The 19275-nt window shown below is 43.5% G+C and overlaps 1 protein-coding gene across 6 annotated transcripts in view; it reads left to right on the forward strand.

Moving 5' to 3' along the window:
* Positions 1–19275, forward strand: part of ACSL4 (acyl-CoA synthetase long chain family member 4) — an 87485-nt gene that overhangs the window by 39679 nt on the left and 28531 nt on the right. For all 6 annotated transcript variants that reach the window (XM_081897395.1, XM_081897399.1, XM_081897394.1 and 3 more), the window contains exon 2: positions 13795–13869. The gene's annotated coding sequence lies outside the window, so the exon portion shown is untranslated. The remainder of the gene's footprint in view (positions 1–13794; positions 13870–19275) is intronic.

Genomic DNA, 19275 nt, shown 5'->3' on the forward strand with positions numbered 1-19275 from the left:
TAGTCTAACAATTTTGTTCTCCATTCCTCAACCGTCGGTATGTTCTGTTGTTTCCAATTTTGAGCTAGTAGGACTCTTAATCCACCATTCCTAGGGGTTTGGATTTGTCCATATACAGTTGCCCTTTTGGGTTGTCACACATTTTTAGAGTTGAGGCAAAGACTGGTCTGGAACAAAAAGTTTTTTCCTTTTATGATTTCTTGCTCAGTGGAACAATTTCTTAATTTCTTCTTGCAGTGGGTTTTTTTTAAAGCAACAATTGGTGTAGCAATAAAATTGCTAGCACATTTGTAAAGCTAAGCAGGGTCCAGTATGGTTTCACATTGGATGATGGTGTTGTTAAAATTTCTGCATTGCAGGGGGTTGGACTATGAGTTTTAGAATCCCTTCCACCTCTATAATACTATTATTTTAGTACCTTTGGTAAATGATTTTATAATTTCAGAGTAGAAGAGTCCTGTAACTGATGCCCCAGTATAGCATTCTCTTCCATGTGCAGAAGATGCATGCATAGAGTACCCATAAATAGATTCCATACTAGTGATGTTAAATTCTTGAGAATAGTCTTTTAGAGAATATTCTTGATTTATGAGAATATAAGAGAATTTTCATTTAAAATAGGAGAATATTCATTTTAATGCATTGAAAATGATATAATTTTAATGCATGGAAACTTATATAATTAGTTAATATACATGTAATATTCATGGGTAATCTTGTTCAGATCCAGCCAAAACCTGTACAGATGCTTTTATTCAGTGGGGCAATGCAGTGAATTCAGATTCTTTGATTTTTTGCGCCAAACTTCAAATTGAAAATTCAACGTGAATGACTCATGTTAATCACTAAGCCTGCCACTAACTGTATATTTAGTAAAAGAACCACAGTGAAAATTTATAAGCACAAGCCTATTTGTCACTTGTCTTGCAAGTATCAAATTAAAAAGTAAAACATGTTTTATAGTTAAAGTTAAACCATTCTAAGGTGATGGCACCAGTAATTGTCATGTTAGGGTTTGGTATAAGGAAATTCAGTAGTTAAATCATATTTTATTCTTCCATCAGAAAATGTGCATGTTAAAGGACAAGTCAATAAATGCAATTGGCATGTTAAGGTTTGATACAAATAAGTTCTGTAATAGGCTATCTTGTGCTTCTAATAGTTCTAATACTTAATAACTGTTTTGGTGACTAAAACACAGCTTGATAAACAAAACTACAGTAATACCTCATGTTACGTTTCCTTCAGGTTGCACATTTTCAGGTTGTGTCCCATGGCGACCCAGAAGTACCAGAAAGGGTTACTTCTGGGTTTCGCCGCTCACACATGCGCAGACGCGCAAAATGACGTCATGCGCAGAAGCGGCGACCCGTGTGTGCGCAGACGCGGGTTGCGTTCTTTTCAGGTTGCGAACGGGCCTCCGGAACGGATCCTGTTCGCAACCAGAGGTACCACTGTATATGCATACATAAAAAAGAAGCTATTAACATTAAATATATTATCATTATATGATAATATATTTCAGTATGTCAATCTCTGGTAAATGGCACCTTGTACCATTGAATGGTATTGCAAAAACCAGTTACTGGCACTAAATAAAAATATAGAAACGTCAACTGTTTTAATCAAGGCCACCTCATATGCTGTTACACATATAGGCCTAGGTACTTTAAATGTATAAAGCATTAAAGCTACTTTCTGTAAAAAAAAATCACACTGTATGGCCAACGGTATAGAATTACTAAGAATAAGGTCACACCAAAATAGAAAAATGGCTATTACATATAGTTGAAATACATACAAATTCAAATGTTCATCAAATTAAAAGTATAGCATTTTTAAAACTAAAAAAAGGTTTTCTGTAGCTCACATTTCAAAACTGCTAGTGGTGAATGACACAATGCCCAGTAATGTAACTGGATAAAAAAATAATCATTATTCATTACTAACACTGGCAATATCACAGCTTGACTTATTATTTACTAGATTTTTTTAATGTGGGTTGTAAAACTGGTTCTTACATTAGAATTTACAGTTTGTGGAGAATATTCTCCGGAGAATTTTCTAGCAGAGAATAGTTCTCAAGAATATTCTCATTCTCGAGAATTTTCTCACCTCACATCACTAGTCCATACTTCATTTCAATTGCTTACACATGGACTAAATTAAAGCCTATAATCTACTGCTATTTAAGAAGTAATACTTTCTCTTTGACTATTTTATGACTTGATCCAGTATCTGGCTAAGTAAGAACAGGATGTGGATCAATATTTTTTTAAGATGGTTTGTGAGTTGTTAAATTTCATTGAAATTAGCTGTAGTAGTGATTTATGGAGCACTGATGCTACCTGACTCTTTGTGAATTTAATAGCGGATTCAAGATGCCAGTGGATGCAAGCAATTTTATCCTGTGCAAACAAGTCACAGCAAGCAACCTTTGGTTCCACCACCTCCTTTGGGCAAGAGTATATAAGAGGCCTTGCAATATTCATAATAGTTATTTGCCATGTATCAGTTAGCAGAGCCTAAAATTACAACAATTAGCATATGGGTGTCTGCAAAATAATTGAGGTTAAAAAAGGACCTTGGGTTCATAAAAGTTGGGAATCACTGCTATATGAGAACTAATAAAGCCTAAGAACAAGTTACAGGATGCAGTATTGGAGGTGGTGTTATTGAAGAGGGGACCTGGCAATAGCGCCTTTGGAATTGTTATGAGATGGTTCTGGGCATCCTTACACAAACTCCATGTAAAACTAGAAAATGAAATGAGTGAGTAGGGTAGCCAACAAATAATTATATTCTGTAGCAGTTTTAGATGGGCTTGGGGTAATGTGATTCCCCTTTGCCAGAGGAACAGTGTCATTTAATGGGTAGTGCAGTTCTGTCCCCCCCCCCCCGGACAGCTGCAGTTCAGTTTCTCTTAATATATTCCGTTGTCTTACACAGGTTGGCAAAAAGGGATCTGTTGCAGACATTCTAAACCAGATTATGATCAGCTCTTAGAGAACCTAATGATGTTTCTCCAAAGAAGCATTTTTGCTTTTATCTTTATGTGTGTATTAACTCTTTGAAATAGGTTATTGGTGCTTATAAAGACTACAAATTTGGTATTTAACAATCTTGTAAGTGTTACAAGAAAAAAATAACTGTATGGAGACCTTAAGTAGGTTCCCTCTCGGTAGGAGAAAATAACAGAGGCCAACCAGAGAATATTGAGAAGCAAAGCAGCTAATAAGCCCGATCTTTATTAAACTGTTGCAACAGGGTCCTCCACTCACTCCACACAGGGAGGGAGGAGAGGAACCCCGAACAATGGTGTGCAAGCCCTTATATAGACTTTTGAAATTATCCACCCTGTAGCTCAAGACTACCCCCAAAACACCATACAGTGGTACCTCAGGTTAAGTACTTAATTCGTTCCAGAGATCCATTCTTAACCTGAAACTGTTCTTATCCTGAAGCACCACTTTAGCTAATGGGGCCTCCCACTGCCACCGTGCTGCCCGAGCACGATTTCTGTTCTCATCCTGAAGCAAAGTTCTTAACCCGAGGTAATATTTCTGGGTTAGTGGAGTCTGTAACCTGAAGCGTATGTAACCTGAAGCATATGTAACCTGAGGTACCACTGTACATACATCACAGAAGGAGGTGGTCTCCAACAGAAATACATCACAGGGCAGTCTACCACAGAAATCCTGTTTGTCAGGATACATGACAGTGATCACTGATTTCTCCACCTAGGCAGCCTGGCCATTCCTTTTGAGATGCTATATACTTAGTTACTGAATCCAGGTCACACGCTCACCATAGGTAAAGGTAAAGGGACCCCTGACCGTTAAGTCCAGTCACGAACGACTCTGGGGTTGCAGCACTCATCTCGCTTTACTGGCCGAGGGAGCCAGCGTTTGTCCGCAGACAGCTTCCGGGTCATGTGGCCAGCATGACTAAGCAGCTTCTGGTGAACCAGAGCAGTGCACGGAAACGCCGTTTACCTTCCTGCTGGAGCGATACTTATCTACTTGCACTTTGATGTGCTTTCGAACTACTAGGTTGGCAGGAGCTGGGACCAAGCAATGGGAGCTCACCCTTTCGTGGGGATTTGAACCGCTGACCTTCTGATCGGCAAGCCCAAGGCTCAGGGGTTTAGACCACAGCGCCACCCGCATCCATATTCATACACAAATACACCCTTAAGACTGGATTTGAACAAAGGAACAATGGAGAGGCTTTCCCATTTCCTTCCTCACTGCAGAGAATATTTGAGGTCACTGGAAGAGTCCAAATGGCTTCAGGGTTGCTCTCCTGTACTATTTCAGAAACATGGTTTATATACTTATGTAATTTAAGTAGAAGACTGTCATCTTATTCAATGTTATGACCATCTTTATAATGGCAGTAACATTCATAGTAAGAATCTTTTTTTCTTTATCTTGTTATGGTAAACATGACCATTTGGCAATTATGCCAAAGAGGGCAACAGTTCCCTCATAATCCTTGTACAGTAGTTTAATGTTGATGTTACAACTGTTACAAACTTACAATAACCTTTTGATTACATGGCTTGTGTTTCAAAAGCCAACAAATGAAATATGGAGACAATGTGTGCTTGCACCGGCTATCTAAAGAGCACAAGAGGCTTGTGCTAATCCAATGCTGACTTTAGCCGGAAATTAGTGAAAGTTCCTTATTTTGTGTTTGGAGGAGTTGTAATTGGATTGGTAATCTAGAATGTCCCAATTGAGCTGATGGAAATTTGCTTTTTTAATAACCTACATAATGTGTTTACTTGGTCGTCAACTATTGTACAGCTATATATCTTCTTAAGAATATGCTTCATCACTTCCGTAGTCAAGAGGTTATTCTAGGACATCACTGATAAACTTGTGTGCTTTTCCTACAGGAAGTACATTGCTATTGAGCAAGTCCTGTGAAAGCTGTTTTCTGATACGTTGCAACTTAAAATTGCTTATGAGTGATGTCCCTTTTTGCAGGAAGTCTGCTACTGCACCATTTCTGTCAACCCTAACAATTTTGCAATCCTATTTGCTATTGATCTACAATTAGGATTTTATTCAACATGCACAAACTTATCTTTTGTATTTCCCAGTAGTAATTTTAAGCATGCAAGTTGCTACCCCCAATTAAATGTTGTGGCTTGTTCTGAACTTTAGCACCAACAAGGAAAAATGTTTTGGAAGGGGTGAAGGGGACAAAGATTGCTTTTTCTGTTTCCATTCTGAACACCCCATTAGCCAACCATACTGAGAGCTAGCTTTATATACTGGGACACTGGTAAGCAAGCTACAGAACTAGGTTATTAGGCTGCATCTTGTTCTTTCACAAAAACTGAAGTATCATGTACAGACCGTGCTCCAGTTGTTTTGTGCCAAGAACAGGGAGTTAAGATAAGGAAATGGTCAAAACATACTGCCCACCTGAACATTTAAGGTAATTTTATACTTGGTTAAAACTGCAAGTAGGAATGATTGAATAAATCTGAGAAGTAAAAAATTTGATTGGAGAAAAATTTGAGGGATTGTGTTAAGTGTTGCTGTTCATCATTGCAACAATGAGGGTTCCAATTGCCACCAAGGAAAACTTTGGACAGCTATATCAGTTCCCATTGATGATATAAGATTTGCAGAATTGTTCCACTGACAACTCCACTGGCACTTGCAGGAACCAAATGTGTGGAACCTACTACTGATTATTTGATAGTGCTCTGCGACTTCTTTTCCTAACCAGTATGTTGATCCTTCGACTGACACTCCCCTTGATCTGACTCTTTGTGAATGTCTCCAATGATCAGTGTGAACTGCAAGCAGGTGTGTGTGGAAAGCATGATCAACCAACCACTCCCTCTGCTCTCCCCACCACCATATACACACACCTCACACAGACAGAACTGCCAGGCTGTGTGAACATAGTTAATAGTCTACATTGCAATCATATATTGGGTGACCTGCCCATTTTCTCATTTAGCTTCAAATGTTGAAAGCTAATGTTCCAAATACATAGCTGATTTTAGACTAAAATAATGTTATTTTCATGCACCTTCTTTCCCCTGACTTCCCCATACCTCCCTTTCGCTGCATCCTTGTTTTCCATTTCTTTAGCAACTCCTCCAGTCAATTAACTATTTAATTCCCTTTCATTAAGTTTTCTTTAACTTATTAGTTACAGCTGTAATTCTCTATTTCTTATTCCTTGACATCTTAACACTCTTCAACTTTACAACAATTTTTAAGATATATTTTAAATTTCTTCCAATCCTCTTCCACTGTCTCTTTCCCCTGGTCACGGATTCTGCCGGTCATCTCTGCCAGTCCCATGAAGTCGATCACCTTTGTCTGCCATTCTTCCAGAGTAGGTAGTTCTTGCGTCTTCCAATACTTTGCCAAAAGGATTCTTGCTGCTGTAGTGGCATACATAAAAAACGTCTTGTCCTTCTTCAACACCAATTGGCCCACCATGCCCAGGAGAAAAGCCTCAGGTTTCTTAGGAAAGGTCCACTTAAGGACTTTCTTAATTTCATTATAGATCATTTCCCAAAAGGCTTTAATCCTCGGGCAGGTCCACCAAAGGTGGTAAAAAGTACCTTCAGTCTCATTACATTTCCAACATTTGTTATTGGGCAAATGATAAATTTTTGCAAGCTTGACTGGGGTCATGTACCACCTGTAGATCATTTTCATTATATTTTCTTTTAAGGCATTACATGCCGTAAATTTAACACCAGTGATCCATAACTGTTCCCAGTCCGCAAACATAATGTCATGACCAATATCTTGTGCCCATTTAATCATAGCTGATTTCACCGTTTCATCCTGTGTATTCCATTTCAACAGCAAGTTATACATTCTTGACAAATTCTTAGTACTGGGTTCTAACAATTCTGTTTCTAACTTTGACCTCTCCTTCAGAAATCCTATTTTTCTGTCCTGTTTAAATGTCTCATTTATCTGATGGTAATGCAGCCAATCTCGTACTTTGGACTTTAATTTCTCATAACTCTGTAGTTTAACCTTTTCACCATCGTATTCTAAAATTTCGCAATATTTTGGCCATTTAGACTCCATGTTAAGTTTTTTCACCTCCTTAGCTTCCATTGGTGACAGCCACCTGGGGGTTTTACTTTCCAATAAATCTTTATACCGCATCCAAACATTATATAATGCTTTCCTAACAATATGATTTTTAAAACCCTTATAGACTTTTGCCTTGTCGTACCATAAGTATGCATGCCAACCAAAGCTATTATCATACCCTTCCAAATCCAAAATGTCTGTGTTTTCAAGAAGTAGCCAGTGTTTCAACCAGCAAAAAGCTGCCGATTCATAGTAGAGTCTTAAGTCTGGCAGGGCAAAGCCCCCTCTATCTTTTGCATCAGTTAAAATCTTAAATTTTATTCTGGGCTTTTTGCCCTGCCAGACAAATTTAGATATGCCTTTCTGCCACTTCTTGAAACAGTCCATCTTGTCCAAAATCTGCAACGTCTGAAATAAAAATAGCATTCTAGGCAATACATTCATCTTAATAACAGCAATACGGCCTAACAAGGAGAGCTTCAGCCTTGACCATATTTCTAGATCTTTCTTTACTTCTGTCCAACATTTTTCATAGTTATCCTTAAATAAGTTCACATTCTTAGATGTTAAGTTTACCCCCAGGTACTTCACTGTTTTCGTTATTACCAAGCCTGTTTCACTCTGAAATCTCTCTCTTTCATCCGTTGTTAGATTTTTTTCCAGCACTTTCGTTTTCTGTTTGTTCAGTTTAAATCCTGCTACTTGACCAAATATCTCAATTATTTCTAATACTCTTTTAGTACTAGTTTCTGGCTGTTGCAAGGTCAATACTAGATCATCTGCAAATGCCCTTAACTTGTAGCGTCTGACTCCGACCTGAACTCCTTTAACCAACTGGTCCCTTCTGATCATGTTTAACAAAACCTCCAGGACTGATATAAAAAGTAAAGGGGATATTGGGCATCCCTGTCGTGTACCTTTTTCTATAAGTATTTCTTCCGTTACCACATTATTTACAATTAACTTTGCTTTTTGTTTAGAATATATTGCACCTATACCGTTTTCAAAACCTTGGCCTACCCCCATCCCTTGGAGATTCTTCTTCATAAAGCTCCAACAAATATTGTCAAAGGCTTTCTCCGCATCCAAGAAAGTGACTTTCTTTTAAGCATGTTTCCGATTCCCTTAGAGATTCTTTTTTAATGAGCAGAGATCATTTTTTTTTTGTAAAAATGCTAATCTTTAGTGATCAGAAGTTGGGGAAGCTCTGTGGCTCCTAGTGCAACTTCCTATTCTGCTATCCCAAATCTTGATTTTGCCATAGTTAAAAACGTTATGGCAAGATGCAATTCAGACTGATGGAATACAGCAGTGTTAACATGGAGAGCCTACAATTTCAAAAGCCCTAGAGGATGATCACCTATGTGATGGATGGACAGTCTAAAACTAACAGCGGGGCTTATGCCTATGAAAGAAGCAAACAACAGAAATGCAGTGTATCTTAATTTACATTTATGAAAATAACACCGAAGGCAGCATAATTAAAATAGTACTCAAAGTTATTTGCCAATTGCCCTTTGCTCTCAGTTATGTAAAAGTGGGCAGCTTGTATCAATGAAGCAAGAAGGCACATGCAATTTGTTTTCCTTTGTACCAAGAGGAGTGTGTGCTAATGATCATACGTCAGTGTGATATGTTATAGCTTGCAGCACTATAAAAACATGACTCTTAAGGCTAGATTTATAAAATGTTACTGTGCGCGGGGGGGGGGGGGCGTTTATGAGCCTGCTATTGTGGCAGAGAGGTTGGAAGAAGAGAGATAAGGAGCACCATGACTCTTCCAGCAGCTCACTACAGTTCTACACTTGAGTGTGGAAAAGAGGGCTTTTTCCGCAATTTACTTAGTTTCTATTCTGGTGCAAGAGCACAAAATTCCTCTGCCTGTTCACTCGCCAGTGTGGAATTTGTTGTTGTCTATAGTTTCCAAGCAAGTGTTTAAACACAGCTGTTGAAAATCTTGCTAGGTTTATCTAAACTTGCCAGCTAAAACAGTTAACTTTATCCTGTAATTTCTTTGATCCTTGGACTCAATGAAATTGTGCTTTTTGCCAAAATGATTGCTGTCTGCGACCATGTAAAAAAAATGTGGCTGACAACTTCAGCAATGCCAGTCCCATTTTTTGCAGCCTAGACCTACTGATTTGTCTCCCTATATTTACAGGATCCGAAAGGGATATAGTGCTTTTTGGGGAAAGAAGAATATTTGCTCCCTAAATGTTAATAGAATTTTTAAAAGCAATACAGAGTATAAACAAATAAAAGGGCACTGTAGCTAGCATGATTAAAAATTATTAAAAGCCTACTAGAAAGGAAATGTCTTAACTGCTTGTCTGAAAGATAAGGGGCCAGATTACATTCTCCACTAACAGTACACTAATATTTTATCACATCCTTTACAGTTCATACACTAGTGACTAGCTATTCAAGATGAACATCAGCTCAAGGGTCAACCATGGTTATTAGTCTCTGCTGTAAGACAGATGACTCCTCATTGTAAATAAGCTTTTGGGGATTTATAATACATCATGAGAACATTTGTGGCTATGTAGGAAAGTGCTTAACCATATGCAGAATATTTATATTACAACAAAACAGGAGTTGCAAAAATGGTCAGTTCAGTTTGACCTTTCAGAAACATCACCGTTGCCACGACAAGTATTGACTCATTTCCCCAAAATCGGAAGTAATAGGTCATAAAGCTTACTTAAAAAGAAAAACGTATTGTCTTAGTAGGCGTGTTCTTGTAGCCTTATAAGTTTCCTAATGCATATACAGACTAGCAGACAGACTTGGAAGGCTTCGCTTGGTGAGTAGCTGCAGTTTGTGTGCATATTCGTAGTTTGACTTGGATGTGCAAACACCTCTGGTTCAATAGCATTAAATATTCTGATCTTAAACCATTTGTTTTCTTTTTTAAGCTGCTAGCCTTTTCTGTGTGGAAATGGAACAGTGCTTTAAAAAGTCACATATTTAACTTTTTACCTGCCCTTGATAACGTTACAAATATTTTGTAGTGGACATAAAAGTTTCAACTTCTACAACTTTGTAAACCTTTACAACTTTGAACAAAAGTACCTTTTAATTATGCAGTACCTTTCAAAGCCTTCTTTGATAGAAAATAACAAGTATATTTCTGTATGAATGTTGTAATCTCTGGTATCTTTTCTTTCACATTAAACCTTGGAGTGGAGGAAAAAAGCAGTTATGGAAAATGTAATCTTGTCTTCTGCTTATTCCATGTGCCACATTTTAAAAATTAATGATACTGTAACAAGAGGGCCTTCTCATTATTCTTGTGACCTGTTTTTGCCTCTACTGTACAGGTCATGATTAGTGGGGAGAAAGCTTAACCATGTGTCCCAGTTTTGGCAACATGCTAAACAAAACCTTGGCTTGGCACGACAGTAAAAAGGACCAGGAGGGAGCAAAGCAACTGCAAACTCCCCTTGGTGAACCTGTGCTATCCTGGTAAACCATAGTTTGGCTTACATTGTTGGGCAAACCAGGACTTGACAGAAATAAAGCTGTGGCTGAATTTTAGGACATTGTCACCTGAACAGAAATAAACAATGTCCTAGAATTGCTGAGTTGTAGTTTCACATCTGTCTAAATTCCACAATGAAAAGTGCACCCAGGGTATGATTTTTTTGTCTGATCACTTTTAAAGAACCTATATTGGAGACCGAACAAGGATTAGAAGCTGCTTTTAGTTTCAACAGCTCAATCATATATGTGGCTACTCAGAAGTATTATTGAGTTCAGTGGGGCTTACTTCCAAGTTACATGAGCATAAGAGTAAAGACTTACTATGGTCATTAATGCCAGTGGAGATTTAATGTTATGCCATAGATACCAAGGGGAAGAGGTGCTGGTGTATTTGAGTCAGAATACTCCCAGTAGCCAGATAATACCATCTGAATTTGATCTCTGTAGTCCAATTTAAACTAGACACAGAGTTATAATAGTCCCAGTTTTGCTCACTCAGTCTTCAGTTTTATAATACCATAGCATCCCTGACTACTGACTGCATATATTACGATAGAAGAGTTGATTATTTATGACATAAATAAATTCTCCTCTCACAATCCCATTTCAAAGGCAGTTACACTATTAAGAAACTCTATTTTTGGTTCCTAATATGTTTTCTACAATGATTGTTTTTTAAAAAAACCAATTTAGCAGTCCAGAAAGGAGTGTGTGTGTGTGTGTGTGTGTGTGTGTGTGTGTGTTACTGCATATCAGCTAGGCCTGGGCAATATATCCATATATCAGCCAGGACTGGTATTAGGGGTAGATCTCAATGACAGTTTCACTCAGTGGTGTATATCTGGTGAAACCACCTCTGCCTGAGTCCCTTTGCTACCAGTGCCCTGCACGCTGAGGGAAAAACAAGCTGCAGCCGGGCATTGGAGGCAGAGGGACTCAGGAGCAGTAGCAGTTTTACCAGCAATATACCGCTGAGTGAAGCCATCATCGCGGTCTGCCCTCATACTGCTGCAGAGGGAGAAACAAGCTGCATCAGCGAGGTGTGATACAGCTTGTTCCTTCCTCTGCTTCAACAAGCCCCCATCCCTCTGGCAGATGCACGCTGGTTGTGGTTGCTTAGCCAGGGGTGAGAAGACTCCTGCCCCCCAGCTGAGCCTCACCAGTCCCTCTGTCTCAAGGCAGCAGCAGATGCTGCCTCAGCTCCCACTGCTGCCTTTGGACGGATCGGGGGAAGCACAAACAGGCTGCTTCCTCCTCCCTGTGAGGGAGAGGCAGCCCACCTGCATCTCTTGCCCTTCCCAAGGCAGTGGAGGTTGCTGCCCCAGCTGCCTCCATCACCTTGGAACAGGCGGAGGAGGTATAAACGGGTTGGTTCTTCATCCAGGGAGGGAGAAGTAGCCCGTTCGCTCCCCCACTCTGCCCATGCCAAGGCAGTGCATGAGGCAGGCAAACAAACACACTTGCCTCATCCATTGCTTTGATATGGGCTTCTTTCTGACATTGTGATATAGATTGCAGTGTTTAGCTGGTGGTATATTACGATGTTGGAAAACAGTTACCGCCCAGCCCTAATACCAGCCACTGAAGTGCCTCAACATGAGCCAGTAACATCCTTGTTGCAGTTATTATTTATACCCCACCCATCTGGCTGGGTTTCCCCAATTACTTCTCTGTGACATCAAACCGGGATATATATATATATATATATATATATATATATATATATATATATATGAACTTACCCCTTTCTCCCCAGCAGGGAAATGGGGGTGAGAGGTGGGAAACTTGAATGTACTTGTAAGTAATACCCTATATTGTCAAAAATAGAAAATGTACTCAAAAGTAGTTGAAAACACAAATACTGTAACTTTTTACAATTTCCAAGGAAACTCTTACAATTTTGTAATATTAAAAATGCTGTCCTTCGATGTTAGAAGTGGAACATGCAAAAGATAAGGTCATGTAGCAGGTAACCATGCAACATAGATGGAGAACCTTTTTCATCCTGAGGACCACATTCCCCCTGTGGTTGGTGATGCCAGAGACAAAAGTGAGCAGAACTAATGTAAATTTTACTGCATTTGACTCCCCCGGGTCTGAGGTTTCCTACCCCTGCTGTAAATGAAACACTAATGTGCCCATTGTCAGTTCAGTATGTACATTTTTCTCAGAAACAAGTCCCACTGAGGTCAGTGGTGCTTACTTCTAAATAACTGTGCATAGGATGGCAGTCTGAATGACTGGAGAAAATAAAAAATATGACATATTTGAAACAGTGCCCCCCTTTTCTGGTTGCAATTTTGATATCCTACCCCTTATATAACATGCTTTGGAAACGCCTTCAAGAGAGCACAACTGCAATTTTCCTTGCATGCAGTCCCTTCTCACCTGTGGGTACAGGGCTAGTACTTGAATACAAGGCTGTCTTAATTTCTAATTATGCATATGTAAGAAAACTGTTTCTTTTGTAGTGGATAAATGTATGGGCTAGGTTGTCTGTCTCACTGATTTTACTATGTGAAGCAAATGTTGTCACAGAGTATACTTCTGCTAGTGTTCTTTCCATTTGCTTTATACCATCTGTGCAGCACATGCAGATTTAATAGCATACTTATTCAATGGTGGTCCTAATTAAACGTTTTGAAATTTCAGTCTTTATGGAAGGCTAGTGGCCTAATTCACACAATCAAATCCTAGTTCAATAAGGCAGGGTATGCACAAACTTAAAGCACTAGAACACAGTCCCTTTGATCTTCCTTTTGTGCGAGCACAGAAACAAAAGCTACAGTTTACTGTAGTTTCCCTTGACATGCGATCAGGCACTATGATTAATAGGTTCCAAACAAGCAACGATTCAGAAATCAAATGTTTTGATTGCCTGAATGGCATCTCATTGTTGGGCAACATGATCATCTTGTGTTTTCAGTTCTTCTGTTCCAAGAAGCCTTTTGTGATATTACCAATTGCTGAGGAAGGGAGAATGCTATTGTGCTCATGTTCTGCTCACTGGTTTCCCACAGACATCTGGTTGGCCACTATGACAGCAGGATACTGGACTAGATAGGCCATTGGCCTGATTTGACAGACTATTCTTAAGTTCTGATGTTGCCTTTTTTAAAAACAAAAAAACTATCATTTTGTTGAAAAGCAAAATTTGTTTATGATAAATAGCCATATAAAACTTGAAAATTAAAGTTCTGTGTAACTTTAAATCTAGAGTTACAAACAGTGATCCCCATTTTACTGTGGACTGAGCAACTTCTGAAGAGTTCTCATTTCTCCTGGAAAAACTGTAAGTTTGAATTTTGGTATTGTCAGGGTTTCTGGGAGAGAGGAGGAGATGACAGAGGAGACGGAGAGCGAGTGGGAGGAGGGGCAGAAGGATGAGGAAGAAGATGACGGAATTCTGAGGGAATCCACGAGTCTGAGCAGCGAGTCAGAGGATTCTCAAAAGGGGGTTACCTTAATCAAGCAAAGGGGAGGAGAAGGGAGAAGCGGAGAGGAGCCCAGTGGAAGACAGAGGAAGCAAGAGACGTCTCAGCCGGAACGGAGTAAAGGGGGTGGAGTCGTCAGCCTCTCGGAGGGAGCAGGATTAGGAGAGAACAGAGAGAGGGGGTTGGAGCAGGGTGTTCAGCCGGAAAGGGTGGAGAGCAGAGCAGGGGGTGGTGTAGCGGTCGAAAGAAAGGTCAGCAGCAACGTACGCGCGCCAAGTTCAAGCGTAGAGGCGCGCGGAAGTGGAGAGAGCTCAGGGGAGGAGCCCGGCCCTAAAGCCAGAAAGAGGGGGGAAGAGGCGGCAGAGGATTCAGCCTCAGGCGAGTCACGGAGAGAGGGAACCCAGGGGGGCAGGAAGACCCTGCGGAAAAGAAAGGAGAGGAAGAGGTGGTCTAGAGCCAGGCTATTAAGTTGGTGCGGAAGAGGGGAGGAGTCAGAGGGGACTTCAGCGGTCTAACGTGGCAGACGTACGGCCACAATGCTGAACTGTATGAGAAGCAGAAATCTTCAATAAACTTTTCCTGTAAATAAGCTGCAACGGAGTGAGGTCTCTTGTGAGCTGGGACCAGATCTGGGTGGCCGTGACAGTAAGTCCCCTCTGCGAAAGCAAAAAATTTTTTTTTGCGAAGCTCACGAACGGGAGCAGCCATGAGCGCTGAGGAGCAGCTGGTTGCATTGCGGAATCAGGTTACCGCTCTCACATCGGCAGTCATTGCTTCGCAGAAGGAGAATGACGACTTGGAGAAGACGTGCCAGGATTTGCAGGCAAGGTGGGAGCGCGCGGACAAGGCGGGGGCCCCAGGATCCAGAGCGGAGGGCATTGCGCTTGGACGGAGGGGGGGTGCCCTAGTTCCGCATTTTAATGGCAACTTGCAAGACTATCCCAATTTCAGAGCGGACGTTGTATATGCACTGCACTTACTCCGTCACGATTTTAAAGATGAGGAGGAGAGAGTGGGGTTCATTGTTTCGCACCTGCATGGGGAGGCCAGGGCTTGGCTACGCAATTTGTGGCGCGAAGATGGACCGGCCCGTCGCGATTCAACTGCGTTCATCAAAGCGATGGATTCTTGTTTTCAATCCTCTGTGGATGTGGACATTGCGCGCCGTCAAATGCACGGGCTGAGGCAGGGGAAAGCGACTGTGCGCCAATACCACTCTAAATTTTTTGCATTGCTCACCGCCTTAGATTGGCCAAAGGACAGTAAACCGGTCAGAGATCTTTTTTGGGAGGGATTGAGCCCCCCCATCAAGGATGAGATCGCTAGGGGGGACAGACCCCAGACCCTGGAAGACGTGGTGCAACGGGCTTTAGCTCTTGGAATTCGACATGAGGGGCGTCCGTGGCATGAGGAGGACGGGCCCCAAGCGCGTGCGCAAGCAAGGACTCTCCCTTTTGGGCACAGGGACTTCAGCCGTGCGCACCCCTCGCCAATGGGGAAGGACAGAGAGGAGCCAATGGAGATTGGTGGTGCTAGGGCTCAGAAGCCATCCCAGAGCCCTGTCCCTGGTGCAGCCAAAGCGAAGCCTCCTAGAGGAACCAGGAAGTGTTACATCTGTGACAGTGCGCACCATATGGCGAAAGAGTGCCCCCAGAGGCTCCAGAAGCACACTGCAGCGCTGGCAACTGTAACAGCAGAGGTGCAACCAGGGGAGCAGCTTCAGGGAAACGACAGTGCCTGGCTGGAAGCAGAGCTACTGGGGCTCAGCCAGGCGGATCTGTAGACAAGCCCCCAGCATCACTGCAGAGCGTGGACCCTTTGCCTCCCAAACCGGCAGTTCTGCTCACAGCAACACTCCAGTTGCCTGATGGGAGACTCCTTGAGGTTCCAATAACGATCGATTCGGGAAGCAACGCCGACTTCATGGGACTGCAGTTCGTTAAGCAGCACAACATGGCGCTCCTGCCTGCAACGACGCCTCTGAACGTGGTCACGGTGGACGGCAGGAAGTTGCTGGGGGGGCAAGTGGTGCAGCAAACCCCTCCCATGATGATGCAGATTGGCAACCATCGAGAGCTTATTAGTTTCAATGTCACCCACTTATCGGACACACCCATCGTGTTAGGCATGAGTTGGCTGGAGAGGCACAGTCCCGCGGTTGCGTGGTACCAGAGGCAGATCAACTTTTGTTCATCGTATTGTGCTCAGCATTGCTTTCAGACCGATCAGGGAGGAGAAGCTGAGCAGCCATTGCATCTGAGTATGGTGCAAACAGTGCCTCACAAGTACCAGGACTTCTTGGAGGTTTTCTGTGAGAAGGAAGCTGACAAGTTGCCGCCTCATAGACCTTACGACTGCGCGATTGATTTAGTGCCAGGGGCGCAATTGCCTGCTGCCAAGCTGTACTCCATGTCGGAGGACGAAATGCAAGAGCTTCGGGAGTTCATAGACCATAACCTCAAGCGCGGTTTCATCCAGGAATCTAAAGCAGCGGGAGGCAGCCCTGTTTTCTTTGTGAAGAAGAAGGACACGCCCCAAAAAAGGCTTATAGTGGATTACAGGTTCATCAACAGCTTGACTAAGCCCAAAGCTTTCCCCATGCCCAAGATTGACGACCTTTTAGCGACCGTCAGGAGGGGCAAGATTTTCACCAAGCTGGACCTACGTGGAGCTTACAATCTCATCCGCATCCGGAAAGGAGATGAGTGGAAGACCGCCATGTTCACCCCTCTGGGCACATACGAATACAGAGTCATGCCTTTCGGCCTCCAAAATGGCAGCCACGTTTTTCAAGCATTTATGCACCACGTGCTAGCAGGTCTCCTCTACAAAAAGTGTGTCTGCTTTCTCGACGATATCCTGATTTTCTCGGAATCGCCGGAGGATCACGATAAGGACGTGAGGGAGGTCCTGCAGAGGCTGAAGGAACACAGGCTGTACGCCAAGTTGGAAAAGTGCCAGTTTGATGTCAGAGAGGTTGATTTCCTTGGCTACAAGTTGTCCGACGAGGGACTGGCCATGGACAGGGCTAAGGTTCAAGCGCTGTTGGACTGGAAAAGCCCTCGAAATCGGAAAGAGGTCCAGAGGTTCATCGGCTTTGCCAATTTTTACCGCAAGTTTATTAAAGGTTTTGCGAACGCGACGGCGGCGATCACTGACACCCTCAGTTCCAAGAAGAAGAAGTTCGTCTGGACCGAACAAGCGGAGCGGTCCTTCCGGACGCTTAAGGGTCTTTTCGCCTCCGAAGAGCAGCTGCTCCACGTGAATCCCGGCAGACCCATGCGGGTAGAGACCGATGCGTCGGATAGAGCGGTTGGGGCCGTTCTTTTGCAAGAGGATTCACAAGGCAACTGGCGACCGGGTGCGTTCTACTCCCGGAAGCTCAGCAAGACGGAGCGCAATTATACCATATGGGACAGGGAGTTGTTGGCCATTCATGCAGCTTTCAAAGCGTGGCGACACTTCTTAATAGGAGCCAAGCACACGGTGCAGGTCCGCACGGATCACAAGAACTTAGAGTATTGGCGGACGGCTAAGTTGCAGACCCAGCGACACATGCGCTGGGCGGAGTTCTTTGCGGACTTCGACTTCAAAATAGAATACATCCCAGGAGACTCCAATGTTATTGCAGACGCGCTGTCCCGAAAGCCGCAATACTTGGAGGAAGCAGCTCCAATCGCAGCAAAGCACATTTTCGCACCGCAGGCGTGGACGTGCGCTACCATCGCAGTCGACCTGGACGCGGTGCGACGCGCGTTGCAAAGGGATCAGTTTGCACAGTCTAAGATGGAGGAGCTACGCGGAGGGTCGCGACACAACGATGAGTTTCAATTACAAGATGGACTTTTGACTCGTAAGGGTGCCCTTTACGTGCCCACCGACGATCTTCGAGCCAAGGTTCTGCAACAGTTGCATGACGCCCCTAGTGCAGGCCATTTCGGCAAAGAAAAGACGATGGAGTTGGTGGCTAGAGACTTTTGGTGGCCCCAGATGAGAGGAGAGGTGGCGGACTACGTCGCCAGGTGTGATATCTGCCAGAGGTCCAAACCAGTGCACCAGAAGCAGGCGGGATTGCTAGAACCGCTGGAGACACCGCAGCAACCATGGGAGAGGGTAGCGTTGGACTTTGTTACAGACCTGCCCAGCTCCAGAGGTAAGACGGCGGTGTTAGTGGTGGTGGACTTGTTCACCAAGATGGCGCACTTCATCCCTTGTGCCAAGGTGGCGACGGCAGAACAGACCGCAAAGCTCTTCATCGATCACGTCTTCAGAGTGCATGGACTTCCGCAGTCCGTCTTGTCCGACAGGGGGCGCCAGTTTGTTTCCACTTTCTGGCGAAAGCTTCTGGGCATCTTGCACGTCAAAATCAACCTGACATCGGCGAGGCATCCACAAACCAACGGTCAAGCGGAGAGGGTCAACGCGATCATGCAGCAGTACCTGCGGTGCTACGCCAACCAGCGACCTGCGGCGTGGGTGGACTATCTGCCGATGGCTGAATTCGCCTACAACAACACGAAACACGCTTCCACCGGGGTGACGCCTTTCTTCGCGAACAATGGCCGTCATCCCAGAACCTTCCCGAGATTTGCGGCACCAGGAGGGGGGGGGCCTCAAGATGCCGACCAGTTTGCAGCGGAGTTGCAAGAGGTGCACGAGGAGCTGCGGAGACATTTGGAGCTGGCAAAACAGGCGTATAAGGTGCAGGCCGATAAGCACAGGAGGGCGGGAGAGGACATCCAGGTTGGGGACTGGGTGTGGTTAGCAGCCCACGCGATGCCGGCCAGGTCATTGGCCAAGAAGAAGTTAGGACACAGGCAGCTAGGGCCATATCAAGTTGAGGCTAAGATCAATCCGGTGGCTTTTCGTATAGCCCTTCCGGAAGGTTCCAGGGTGCACCCGGTCTTTCATAGGTCGGTGCTCACTCCCTACAAAACCCCACACAGGTTTCAAGAGTCAGGAGCACCCCCAGAGCCACGTAGGAGGGCGCCTGAGAGGGGGGAATCGCCAAGACCAGAACCTCTTAACGAGGTCACAGAGATACTGGACTCGAGATGGGGGGAGGAGGGAGTTGAATATTTTCTCGCCAGGGAGGGCACACCAGCCGCTGCTAATAGTTGGGTGCCAGGCTACGAGTTAGACGAACCCCTTTTGAAAGAAGAGTTCCATGCACTTTTCCCACATAGACCCATGCCAGCTGAGTACTTTGATGACTGGCTTTTCACACCCACATTGTCAGATAGCACGTTCAGGGGTTTCTCTTC

The sequence above is a fragment of the Podarcis melisellensis genome (genome assembly GCF_964234715.1).
Source record: "Podarcis melisellensis genome assembly, chromosome: Z".
Classification (NCBI taxonomy): Eukaryota; Metazoa; Chordata; class Lepidosauria; order Squamata; family Lacertidae; genus Podarcis; species Podarcis melisellensis.